This window comes from Pogoniulus pusillus, chromosome 2, assembly GCF_015220805.1.
Source record: "Pogoniulus pusillus isolate bPogPus1 chromosome 2, bPogPus1.pri, whole genome shotgun sequence".
Classification (NCBI taxonomy): Eukaryota; Metazoa; Chordata; class Aves; order Piciformes; family Lybiidae; genus Pogoniulus; species Pogoniulus pusillus.
This window is the reverse complement of record NC_087265.1, coordinates 45,685,648-45,698,315: the sequence shown is the minus strand read 5'-3', so window position 1 is coordinate 45,698,315 and position 12,668 is coordinate 45,685,648.

Genomic DNA, 12,668 nt, shown 5'->3' with positions numbered 1-12,668 from the left:
CCGAGGCCGCGGTGTCAGCCCTGCCCGCTCGGGGCGTCGAGCTGGGCATGAGAGGGCTGCCGGTGCTACCGAGGGGAGGAGGCAGCCCGGACGGCCCGAGCACCGCCCGCCGTTACCTTCGCCCCCTGGCCGGAGCGGAGGTGTGACGCTGCCTGGTCTCGGACCTGGCCGGTAACCTCTCCCGGGCTGACCAGCGCCGACACTTCGCTCGCTGCTGGACGGGCCTGGCCCTTGTCTTAAGCGCTTGAGAAATCGTTAACTGATTTGCCCCATCCCTCTGCGAGGTCGGGAATTTATGGCTATGCCTTGGAGAAAGAAGGCACGAACGAGATGAGGGATCTGATCTTCGGGCAGCCGGTTGCCCAGTTGGGCCAAGCCTCGGCTCCGAGGGGAGGCAGAGAGGTTCCCAGCCGTGCCTTGGGCTGCTGCTCAGCAGCCTGTGCCGCTGAGCCAGCCGCTGCCCTGCTTTATGTACACAAAATCCCATGTGCCAGTTCCACAGACAGCCTTAGCAGTGTCAGTCCTATTGCAACATGAAAATAGCCCCTTGCTGCACCATCAACAGTTTGATGATGGCACCAAGCAGAGCAGGTAAAATTGTGTCATTCAGTTTGATCCGAGCTAAAAAAATTAAAGCCCAGCCCCTGCTTAAAAACAGCTGCATGTAGAAACCTTCTGCCTGTACTTTGTGTGCTCAAAGGGCTGAGATGTCAAACTGCTGCAATGCTTTGTGACATGTGGGCTCTGTTTTCCTGAACCAGCTGAAAGAAATTATCACACACAAGCCAAAATTCCAGTGCTGGAGAAAGACTTTTCTGACACAGAAGCAGTACTCACCGGTTTCATTTTGGCTGAGTCACAGATGACTTTGCAGGACATCTATTTTCAGTGAAACGAAGGTTTCCCTGTCCTCTTAACAGCTCATTCTCTTATGCTGGTAGCAGAAGTGCAAGTCCAGGTTGACTAACCCTGCTTGCAGAGAGAGACTGGCAAAGAGATATGGAATTTCATAGTGTCAGATGATTGACCGGGTTTGCTCATTGCCTGCAAACAGTTTTTCTGCCTCATTGATTCACTGGCATAAATATGGCCTGGTAAACCTTGCTGTCTTTGAAAAAAAATAAAAGTGGAAGAAAGGACAATTGGCTTTGTGCTCTAGATAGAAAACTGAGGGTCTGCACTTCAGCTACAACAACCCCAAGCAGCGCTACAGGCTCGGGACAGAGTGGTGGAAGAGCAGCCAGGCAGAAAGGGATCTGGGGGAACTGGTAGATAGAATCATAGAATGAACCAGGTTGGAAGAGACCTCCAAGATCATCCAGTCCAACCTAGCACCCAGCCCTATCTAATCAACTAGACCATGGCACTAAGTGCCTCATCCAGTCTTTTCTTGAAGACCCCCAGGGACGGTGCCTCCACCACCTCCCTGGGCAGCCCATTCCAATGGGAAATCACTCCCTCTGTAAAGAACTTCTTCCTAATATCCAGCCTATACCTACCCTGGCACAACTTGAGAATGTGTCCCCTTGTTCTATTGCTGGTTGCCTGGGAGAAAAGGCCACCCCCCACCTGGTAGCAGTGTGCCCAGGTAGGCAGGAGAGCCAATGGCATCCGGACCTGGATCAGGAACAGTGTGGCCAGCAGAACAAGGGAGGTTTTTCTTCCCCTGTACTCAGCACTGGTCAGGCCACACCTTGAGTGCTGTGTCCAGTTCTGGGCTCCTCAATTCAAGAGAGATGTTGAGGTATTGGAACGTGTCAAGAGAAGGGCAACAAAGCTGGTGAGGGAACACAGCCCTGAGAGGAGAGACTGAGGGAGCTGGGGGTGTGCAGCCTGGAGAAGAGGAGGCTCAGGGCAGAGCTCATTGCTGTCTACAACTACCTGAAGGGAGGCTGTAGCCAGGTGGGAGTTGGGCTCTTCTGCCAGGCAAGCAGCAACAGAAGAAGGGGACACAGTCTCAAGTTGTGCCAGGGGAGGTCTAGGCTGGATGTTAGGAGGAAGTTGTTGGCAGAGAAAGTGATTGGCATTGGAATGGGCTCTAGCCATGGTCTCTAGCACCCAGCCCTGGCCAATCAACCAGACCATGGCACTAAGTGCCTCATACAGGCTTTGCTTCAACACCTCCAGGGACGATGACTCCACCACCTCCCTGGGCAGCCCATTCCAATGCCAATCACTCTCTCTGGCAACAACTTCCTCCTCACATCCAGCCTAGACCTCCCCTGGCACAACTTGAGACTGTGTCCCCTTCTTCTGTTGCTGCTTGCCTGGGAGAAGAGCCCAACTCCCACCCGGCTACAACCTCCCTTCAGGGAGTTGTAGACAGCAATGAGGTCTGCCCTGAGCCTCCTCTTCTCCAGGCTGCACACCCCCAGCTCCCTCAGCCTCTCCTCACAGGGCTGTGCTCCAGGCCCCTCACCAGCTTTGTCACGCTCCTTTGGACACATTCCAGTATCTCAACATCTCTCTTGAATTGAGGAGCCCAGAACTGGTCACAGGACTCAAGGTGTGGCCTGACCAGTGCTGAGTATAGAGGAAGAATAGCCTTTGTTTTTTTATCCCTTTTTTAACTCTCTCTGAACAAGTACAAACTCAGTCATGTCTGGACAACTGTGTTGATATTAAAAGAGAGAGATTTCTGCTGAGTCCTGGCACCAAAATATTTAATGAGCTGTGTGACCTGGCTTCCTTTTTATCATAAATACACCTAAGCTGCTTAGTCTGTTTTCTGATACTCACTATGATGCTGCAGCACAGTGGTCCTTGTTTGTGATGGTTTGGGTGTTACCTGCACCCCCACTCACATGAAATCACCCAGACTAGACTCAGCCAAGCTGGCAATTAAGGAATGAAGCTTCATATTTACAGCTCAGCACAATATAGAAGCAGGTATTTACAAGATATACAGCTATAGACAGAAATATAGAAGTTAAAAAGGTAATACAGAAACACAGCAGCCCTCCCAGAAACCAGAATCCCCAGGAGGGGCTCCCAATCACCCTTCCACCTCCTTTCCACTCCTCTACCTTATCCCAGACTTTGTCTTACGTTCAAGGTGAGTTTGGAGAATCAGCCAGGGGGGTTAAGAAGGAGAGGGATTAGTTACACAGACAGCAGGTTAGGGAGAGAAGGGAGGCAGCCAGAGACAGAGAGCAACTCTGTTATCTATATTTATGTTCCTGTTTTTAACCATCTCAGCAAGCCTATGAGTGCAGCAGACATCACCACTGTTTACTTTTCACAGCCTAGAATCTAATTCTTCTCACCAAAACATTCCAGATAGCTTCAAACTAGCACATTGTTTTAAGACTTAACATTTCCCTACAACTAACTATCTGGGCATTCTTCAATCCTCAACTCAGTAGTTTTGTTACATCTTTTAATTTAATCTTTATCAGCCCTAATCAGGTCCAGATGTTGATATAGATTAAAATTAAAAACACATATTGAGAAAAACCCCAATGGATTCAAGCTGTTCAGTATGCACCCCACTTCCAGGAAATCAAGCTCTCTCATTCTCAAAAGCCTGTGCTCTTGATTAATGTGACAAAATTATGCCTTTAATTAGAGTAAACTTTCACAGTTATGACTGGAAAAAAAAGTGAAGGTTTAAAAAAAAAATCCAAACTCTCTGTGATTATCTCTGAAAAGAGTAAAGGCTTTTGTTGGCTTTTTTTATTTCACCTTTCCACACATTCCTCTTGCTTCCATCAAGATATTTTCAAAGGAGTTTTCTATATATAATGTCTTCACCATAGAAAGCTTTACTATAATTTCTTAAAGATGATTGCACTAAGAGAACTAATACCACACCTTAACAGCATCTTCTGCCACAGACAGCAGCAGCAGAGAAAAGAATTATCTCTATTGAACTGCTATCCTGAAACCACAGATGTTGCTGGGTTTCCCAGTGCAAGGCTATAACCAGACCTCTTGTCTACCAATGCAATGTTTTCTCTACAAGCACCCCAAAAGAAATTGCATCAAATTAATGATGCAGAGGATCATGTTAAGAAAACAGAAGTTATTTCTCCAGGAAAAAAGGCATACCCTAAGATACAAGTCTGAATTTGTAATTTATGGGGATTTATTATCTCAATGTACTCATGTTGAGTGGTCTCAATAGGCTGTGAGGGAGCAGGAAAGACACGAGCTTATACCAGTATGATACATAGAAGTCAATCCATTTATTGAAGCTAAGCATGATGCTTGTATCGTGGAGTTTGGTACAAGGGCATATACTTCTGATAGGCTTACATAGCAGAATATGGCCTGACCACACACATAGAGGCAGACCTGACCAACTACCCTCCTCAATCCCCCTTTGTGCAGCTAGCCACAACATTTGCTTGTTCCTAGAGCTGACCAGCCTGCCCCCCTTCAAGGCCCCCTCGTACAGCTCACTTTACAGACAGCAGTTAAACTTTCCCAGCTTCTACCCAAGGCTGCTTCCTTGCAGCTGAGCCTCTTATCAGTTCTCAGACTGTTCTTTTCACTTCTCAGACTACTCAGTTCTGCTCAACCCTGGCATACTCGGAACATGTTGAACACATACTGGGGTGCTGATGCAATGAACTCTACATTCTTGGTCCTTCTTGAGCACTCCATAAATTCATTTTTAACTATAGGCAGTACTTCATAAGAGCCAAATTTATCCAATAAGCACAACAGCTAATTGCTTGGCTGAAAAGCATAACTCTTTGAAAACTATGTGTGCTTGGAAGTTTTGTGAGGAATATTGTCTATCCTTATGTTAGAATCAACCAGGCTGGAAGAGACCTCCAACACATCTGGGTCAGCCTATCACCCAGCCCTGTCCAATCAACTAGACCATGGCACTAAGTGCCTCATCCAGGCTTTGCTTGAACACTTCCAAGGACAGTGACTCCACCACCTCCCTGGGCAGCCCATTCCAATGCCAACCATTCTCTCAGGCAACAACTTCCTCCTAACATCCAGCCTAGACCTCCCCCAGCACAACTTGAGACTGTGTCTCCTTGTTCTATTGCTGGTTGCCTGGCAGGAGAGACCAAGCTCCACCTGGCTACTGGATCACTCAAGGTGACCTACCCATTCCACAGAAGCACAGTGACATTTCTGTCAATTAGCCACAGCACATGACAAAGAATCTGTAGCAGCTTTACTTCTGTGTTGCATTTATATGTGTTGTGGGAGGACAGACAGTTATCTGTTGTGGCTGTCCTGGGTTGGGGTGGATCCCTCCCCCAGTAGAGTAAACTCAACACATACAATTTCTTTTTTTTTTTTTTTTTGAAAGTCAGGAAAAATGAAACTGCATTTTTATAGTTTAAATATAACAGTACAAGAAGAATAAACTACCACAGGAACATGATAACCTTAAGGAAGATGGGGAAGGGGTCAAGCAGCAGCAACGCAGCCGAAGCAGCAGCAGCCAAAACAGTGGCAGGGGAAGATAGTAGCAGTAGCAGCAAGGGGAAGGTCCAAGCTGTGATTTCAATCATAAAGCTCTTGATGCTCCAATGAAATGATATTAACTTATCCACTGTTGCCATTATATGGCCTATCCCTCCAATGTTCACCTCTCCACTCAGAGCTTCCACTTCTAAGTTTCTCTGTTCTGAATTTCTTCATGTCTAGCTCCAACAGCCACAACTTACTGGTCAAAATTCAATCCACTGAAAATCTCTTCACAAATGTGAACAGAATGAGTTTGAGGATTCTACTTCCCATGGAACTCTCCAAGGCCTCCAGCCTATTTTAACACGGTGTCAAGCCATGGCCTCAGAGCCAGTATCAAGACTCTGACCAAGAAATCACGTAGCTGAAGGTGATACATGAAACTTCCTAACTGACAAATCAAATAGGTTAAAAGCCCATTCCATTTTCCACAGAGGGTTTGGCTGGCTCTGCAGCAAGAACGTAGGCTTCTATTATAACATATTGGGAGCTTTTAGAACCAAAGCAATTCATCATAAATTTATTCCAATTGACACATTTCTGGTTACAATGTCTCCATTATTTCTTCAGAGTTATGAAACATGAATTATATCACTGTTACCACAACACTAGGCAAGAAAATCTAATTTGCCATGAAGTCTGTTTGCACAGCCTTCATGTAACTTGAGGCATAAGTTCCAATTATTTGCTTGTATTGTTTCTTATATTGGTGTTAGTCCAAAGGCTACAGTGGAATTATAACCTCATTACCTCTGAATTTAAAAGGTTTTTTTACATGACAGGCTCTAAAAATAGATACCCACATAATGAATCAGAAACAGTTACATCGCTAAATTGCTTAGAATCAGAGAATCAGCCCGGGTGGAAGAGACCTCCAAGATCATCCAGTCCAACCTAGCACCCAGCCCTAGCCAGTCAACTTAAACACATATCGAAGAGAATTGTATTTCAGATTATTTTCTATATCTCAAATGCTTTCTGTTTAAGCACTGTTTGCATTTTGTATCGTAGCCAGCAAGTTAGCCAATATTCAAATTCAAGCTGAATTTGGAGGCGCTACTGAGACAGGAGAATAGTGAAGAGGTGATTGGCTACAATCAGCATGGCTTCACCCAAGGGCAAATCCTCCCTGACAGACCTGGTGGCCTTCTATGAACAGGTCACAATATTAATAGATGAGGGGTGAGCAGCTGACATCATTTACCTGGACCTGAGCAAAGCCTTTGACACTGTCCCACACCACATCCTGGTCTCCAGGCTGGTGACACATGGGTTTGATGGGTAGACCACAAGGTGGATAAAGAACTGGCTTGATGGCCACACCCAAAGAGTGGCTGTCAATGACTCCATGGCCAAGTGGAGTCCAGTGGCAAGTGGAGTCCCTCAGAGACCAGTCCTGGGACCAGTCTTGTTCAACATCTTTGTCAGTGCTATGGACAGAGACACTGAGTGCACCCTGAGCAAGTTTGCTGACCACACCAAGCTGTGTGGGGCAGCAGACAGGCTGGAGGGAAGGGATTCATCCAGAGGGATCTGGACAGGCTGGAGAGGTGGGCACAAGCCAACCTCACGAGGTTCAACACGACCAAGTGCAAGGTCCTGCATCTGGGTCGAGGCAATGCTAAGGACAAATCCAGGTTGGGCAGTGAGTGGCTGGAGAGCAACCCTGAGGAGAGGGACTTGGGGCTGCTGGTGGTTGAGAAGCTCAACAGGAGCCAGCAGTGTGCATCTGCAGCCCAGAGGGCTGCATCAGGAGAATTGTGGCCAGCAGGTTGAGGGAGGTGATTCTCCCCCTCTACTCTGCTCTCCTGAGACCCCACCTGGAGTACTGCATCCAGTTCTGGAGCCCTCATTACAAGAGGGATGTGGAGATGCTGGAGTGTGTCCAGAGAAGGGCCACAAGGATGCTCAAAGGGCTGCAGCACCTCTGCTATGAGGACAGACTGAAAGAGCTGGGGCTCTGAGGTGACCTTCTTGTGGCCTTCCACTATCTGAAGGGGGCCTATAAAAAAAGCTAGTGAGGGACTTTTTAGACTATCAAGGAGTCACAGGGCTAGGGGGAATGGAGCAAAGCTGGAGGTGGGGAGATTCAGACTGGCCATAAGGAGGAAGTTGTTGAGCATGAGAGTGGTGAGAGCCTGGAATGAGTTGCCCAGGGAGGTGGTTGAGGCCCCATGCCTGGAGGTGTTTAAGGCCAGGCTGGCTGAGGCTGTGTGCAGCCTGCTCTAGGGTAGGGTGTCCCTGCCCATGGCAGGAGGATTGGAACTGGCTGATCTTTGTGGTCCCTTCCAACCCTGACTGATTCTATGAATTAAATTAATATAGCTTAGAGTTCCTGAATCCTAAGCAGCACTGAAATGACAAATATAAACTAAAGACAAGGACTTCTTAAAGCAAAATTAAAAGATTTTCCCTAAGTATCTTTTCTGTCTTATACTTCATTCATTAAATTCTTTTAACAAGAATGTAGTGAATTATAATTAACAAAAAGGAAGCTGATAGCCTCTTTTATAGCTTCTTAGGATGGAAAAGATTTTTTCTCTCTCTCACGTTACTGTCAGAAATTAAATCCTGAGCTGCAATTATTAAAGGTCTGGATTTGCATTTTTCAGCAATTGAGAGAAATGAGAGCAGCTATGGTTATGATCCTTATCATTATAACGTTCTTTATAGAATCATAGAATCAACCAGGTTGGAAGAGACCTCCAAGATCAGCCAGTCCAACCTAGCACCCAGCCCTAGCCAATCAACCAGACCATGGCACTAAGTGCCTCACCCAGGCTTTTCTTGACGACCCCCAGGGACGGTGCCTCCACCACCTCCCTGGGCAGCCCATTCCAATGCCAATCACTCTCTCTGTGAAGAACTTCTTCCTAACATCCAGCCTATACCTACCCTGGCACAACTTGAGACTGTGTCCCCTTGTTCTATTGCTGGTTACCTGGGAGAAGAGGCCACCCCCCACCTGGCTACAAGGCCCCTTCAGGTAGTTGTAGACAGTAATAAGATCACCCCTGAGCCTCCTCTTCTCCAGGCTAAACAGGCCCAGCTCTCTCAACCTCTCCTCATAGGATTTGTGCTCCAGGCCCCTCACCAGCTTTGTTGCTCTTCTCTGGACATGTTCCAGCACCTCAACATCTTTCTTGAATTGAGGGCCCCAGAACTGGGCACAGCACTCAAGGTGTGGTCTGACCAGTGCTGAGTACAGGGGCAGAATAACCTCCCTTGTCCTACTGGCCACACTGTTCCTGATGCAGGCCAGGATGCCATTGGCTCTCTTGGCCACCTGGGCACACTGCTGGCTCATCTTCAGCTTACTATCTATCATTACCCCCAGGTCCCTTTCCTCCTGGCTGCTCTCCAGCCACTCAGTCCCCAGCCTGTAGCGCTGCTTGGGGTTGTTGTGGCCAAAGTGCAGAACCCTGCACTTGGCCTTGTTAAATCTCATCCCATTGTTAGATCTTCTAACAAAGTTTAGGGTTGATTATTTGTTAGATGCTTTGCCAGTTACTAGGTAATCTCACATCAGATCAAAAAGAACTGCAAATTAACATGAGAGCTTCGTACACTCACAGATGGTAAATCCTCTCTAAAGTAGCTGCATGCACTGGCTAGTGCTAGAAGCTAATGCAGGAAGTTTGGAGACACTAAAAATACATTGATGGATTTGTTTGTAAATAGTTGATAAGATTCTGTCTCCAAACCCAGTTCTCTTTTCTTCCTCCCCTCCTTGTTGAGATAGCTGGACTAGACAACCTTTCACAACTAAAATCTCCCCTACAACTAAGCCTCTCAAGCTTACTGTATTTTCAACAGCTATTTGAGCAAGTTCCAGAGTACCCAAAATTTCTTTCTTGTCCTTCCCCCTCTGCAAGTTTGAATGGGAGAAGATGGTGTGAAAACTGCTTTCCCTCCCCCACCCTGCAGGCTTGAAGGGGGGACAGCTAAAGGTGCCTTGCCACTCGTGCGCTGACCCCGGTGGAAGCCCTCGCTGGAGTCAGGCTGGGGGTTGGCTGAGTTTTTGTGCCCAGTATGTAATGGTAAATGGACACCTGGTCTAGAAAAGCTTAAATAGAGCAAAGGAGAACGGGAAGAGGTTCCTGCCTTGGGAGTTCCTGCCTTGAAAGAGCTCCTGGCTTGACAGAGTACCCAACAGGACAGGGTCCTGCCAGGACAAAACTCCCATTTTGGACCATCCCAGCTTTTGGATGGCTCCTACCTTTTTGCACAGCCATTGGTTTTAGCCCATCTCCCCTTTTGGATGGTTCTCCCCACTTCTGCACCACTCTGTGCAAACTTGCAGGCTTGGCAAGCCCTGGGGTCGTTTGAGAGAGCTGCCAGTAGCACCCAGACCCGGCTACTCTTGGACTGTATCAGCAGCCAGCTTCCTGGCTGGCTTTGGTCTGGGGAGACCCTAGCAGTTTGGCTCTCCCCTGCCACTGCCGAGGCAGCATCATTCCACAATCATCCCACTCCTAGAAGAACTGCTTAAGACACTTCCAAGTTTAGTGGCTTTGCCATTTGCCTTGGGATTCTGCCATGTGGACATACACCACTGGATATTGCCTGCAGTGTCAGAAGGCTGCTTCCACAGAGGAATCCAGCAAGGGACCACTGTTGAATACTTATCTCACCTCCACGAGTAAGACCTGCTGTTCCCTTAATCTTCTGCTCAGCCTGGTTGATAGTGGGGTAAAGCTGTGTTAAGAGCTTAGCCCCTTCCATTCCCAGACTTCCTAACTCTCTAAATTTGTCCATAACATCCTTTTGAAGAACTTCCTGATCAAACTGAATCTGTAAATAAATCTAAACTACTTTTAGATACAGTTTGGGGGCAGAGTGTTCAGGAAAATAAAATCATTCTATTTTTATAATTCCTGACTTGGCCACATTAATTTGCTGTCTCCATCACAAACATTACACTCCAAAAGACCTGGTAAGACCTTGCTGGCCTAAACCACCAGTGAGGAAGACCAGTTTGAGAAAAACAAGTGCAAGATCTCTTCTGCAGGAGGGCAAGAGTATCTTCCCTGCCAGAAGTCAGTCAAGGGCCACCACTTCTCCCACATGAAAGGCAGTGTGACACTTCAGTGAAGCAGGCAGTGTGCAGAACTCTTCTGAAGATGCCATCCAGAGGGACCTGGACAGGCTGGAGAGGGAGGCACAAGCCAACCTCACGAGGTTCAACAAGACCAAGTGCAAGGTCCTGCAGCTGAGGCAAGGCAATCCCAAGCACAAATCCAGGCTGGGCAGGGACTGGCTGGAGAGCAGCCCTGAGCAGAGGGGCATGGGGTCACTGGTGGATGAGAAGCTCACCATGAGCCAGCAGTGTGCACTTGCAGCCAGGAAGGCCAACCAGATCCTGGGCTGCAACAGGAGAAATGTGGCCAGCAGATGGAGGGAGGTGATTCTCTCCCCTCTACTCCACTCTGCTGAGACCCCACCTGGAGTACTGCATCCAGTTCTGGAGCCCCTATTACAAGAGGAGTGTGGAGATGCTGGAGCATGTCCAGAGAAGGGCCACAAGGATGCTCAGAGGGCTGCAGCAGCTCTGCTACGAGGACAGACTGAAAGAGTTGGGGCTGTGCAGGCTGGAGAAGAGGAATCTCTGAGGTGGCCTTCTTGTGGCCTTCCAGTATCTGAAGTGGACTACAAAAAAGCCTACACAAGGGGAGACACTTTCCAGGCTCTCAGGGAGAGACAGGACTAGGGGGAAGCTGAAGGTGGGGAGGTTCAGAGTGGACATGAGGAGGAAGCTGTTTAGCATAAGAGTGGTGAGAGCCTGGAGAGCCCTGGGTTACCCAGAGAGGTGGTTGAGGCCCCATGCCCAGAGGTGTTTCAGGCCAGGCTGGATGAGGCTGTGTGCAGCCTGCTCTAGGGTAGGGTGTCCCTGCCCATGGCAGGGGGGTTGAAACTGGCTGATCCTTGTGGCCCCTTCCAACCCTGACTGATTCTATGATTCTAAGAACCAGTCCCCAGCCTGTAGCACTGCTTGGGGGTTGTTGTGGCCAAAGTGTAGAACCCTGCACTTGGCCTTGTTCAGTCTCATCGCCTTGGCCTCTGCCCACCCATCCAGCTTGGCCAGGTCTCTCTGCAGGGCTCTACTACCCTCCAACAGATCAACATCTGTTCCTAGCTTGGTGTCATCTGCAAACTTACTGATGCTGGACTCAATCCCCTCATCCAGGTCATCAATAAAGATACTGAACAGGACTGGGCTCAGCACCGATCCCTGGGGCACACCACTAGTGACAGCTGCCAACTGGATGTGGCACCATTCACCACCACTCTCTGGGCCTGGCCCTCCAGCCACTTCTTGACCCCTTTCAGTGTGAATCTGTCCAAGCCACAAGCTGCCAGCTGTGCCAGGAGCTTGTTCTGGCAAATCATCTGAACTCTTGGCTGACCCTGACAGCTGCCTTCAGGCCCTCAGGAATGATGGGACACAGCTCTACCCAGCAGTCTTAACCACACTGGGTTCTGACTTGCAATCCCTCTGGGAGCAACAGCTTTGGGTGCTTAGGTGAGAAGTAGCATGAACGATTGCTTGGCATGGGTTTCTTTTTGCTGTTTTGAAGCTCCTCAATTTCTCAACTGTTGAAAATCTTATTTGTGCCTTGGTAACTTCCTGGGAAAATTGCTGTTGGATGAATTGGAAAGATTAGGTGGGCAATTCTAACCAAACAGAGCATGCTCCCAGATTTCAAGAGAAATTCCTAGCATAAAAAATGGATTGAAATTTTACAGGTAAAGGTGGCACATTATGGCTGCCAAAGAAATCTCATTCTTTTAAGTTAAAACTATGAACAACTATCACACTAAGAGAAGCAATCTATGCATCACAGAATCATAGAATCAAGCAGGTTGGAAGAGACCTCCAAGATCAGCCAGTCCAACCTAGCACCCAGCCCTGTCCAATCAACCAGACCATGGCACTGAGTGCCTCAGCCAGGCTTTGCTTCAACACCTCCAGGGATGGCAACTCCACCACCTCCCTGGGCAGCCCATTCCAATGCCAATCACTCTGGCTGGCAAGAACTTCCTCCTAACATCCAGCCTAGACCTGCCCTAGCACAACTTGAGACTGTGTCCCCTTGTTCTGTTGCTGGTTGCCTGGCAGAAAAGACCAACCCCCACCTGCCTACAACCTCCTTTCAGGTAGTGGTAGACTCAGCTGCCACTTGAGTTAAAACCAGGACACTTAGTAAAGGGAGACTCAAGTAAAGTGT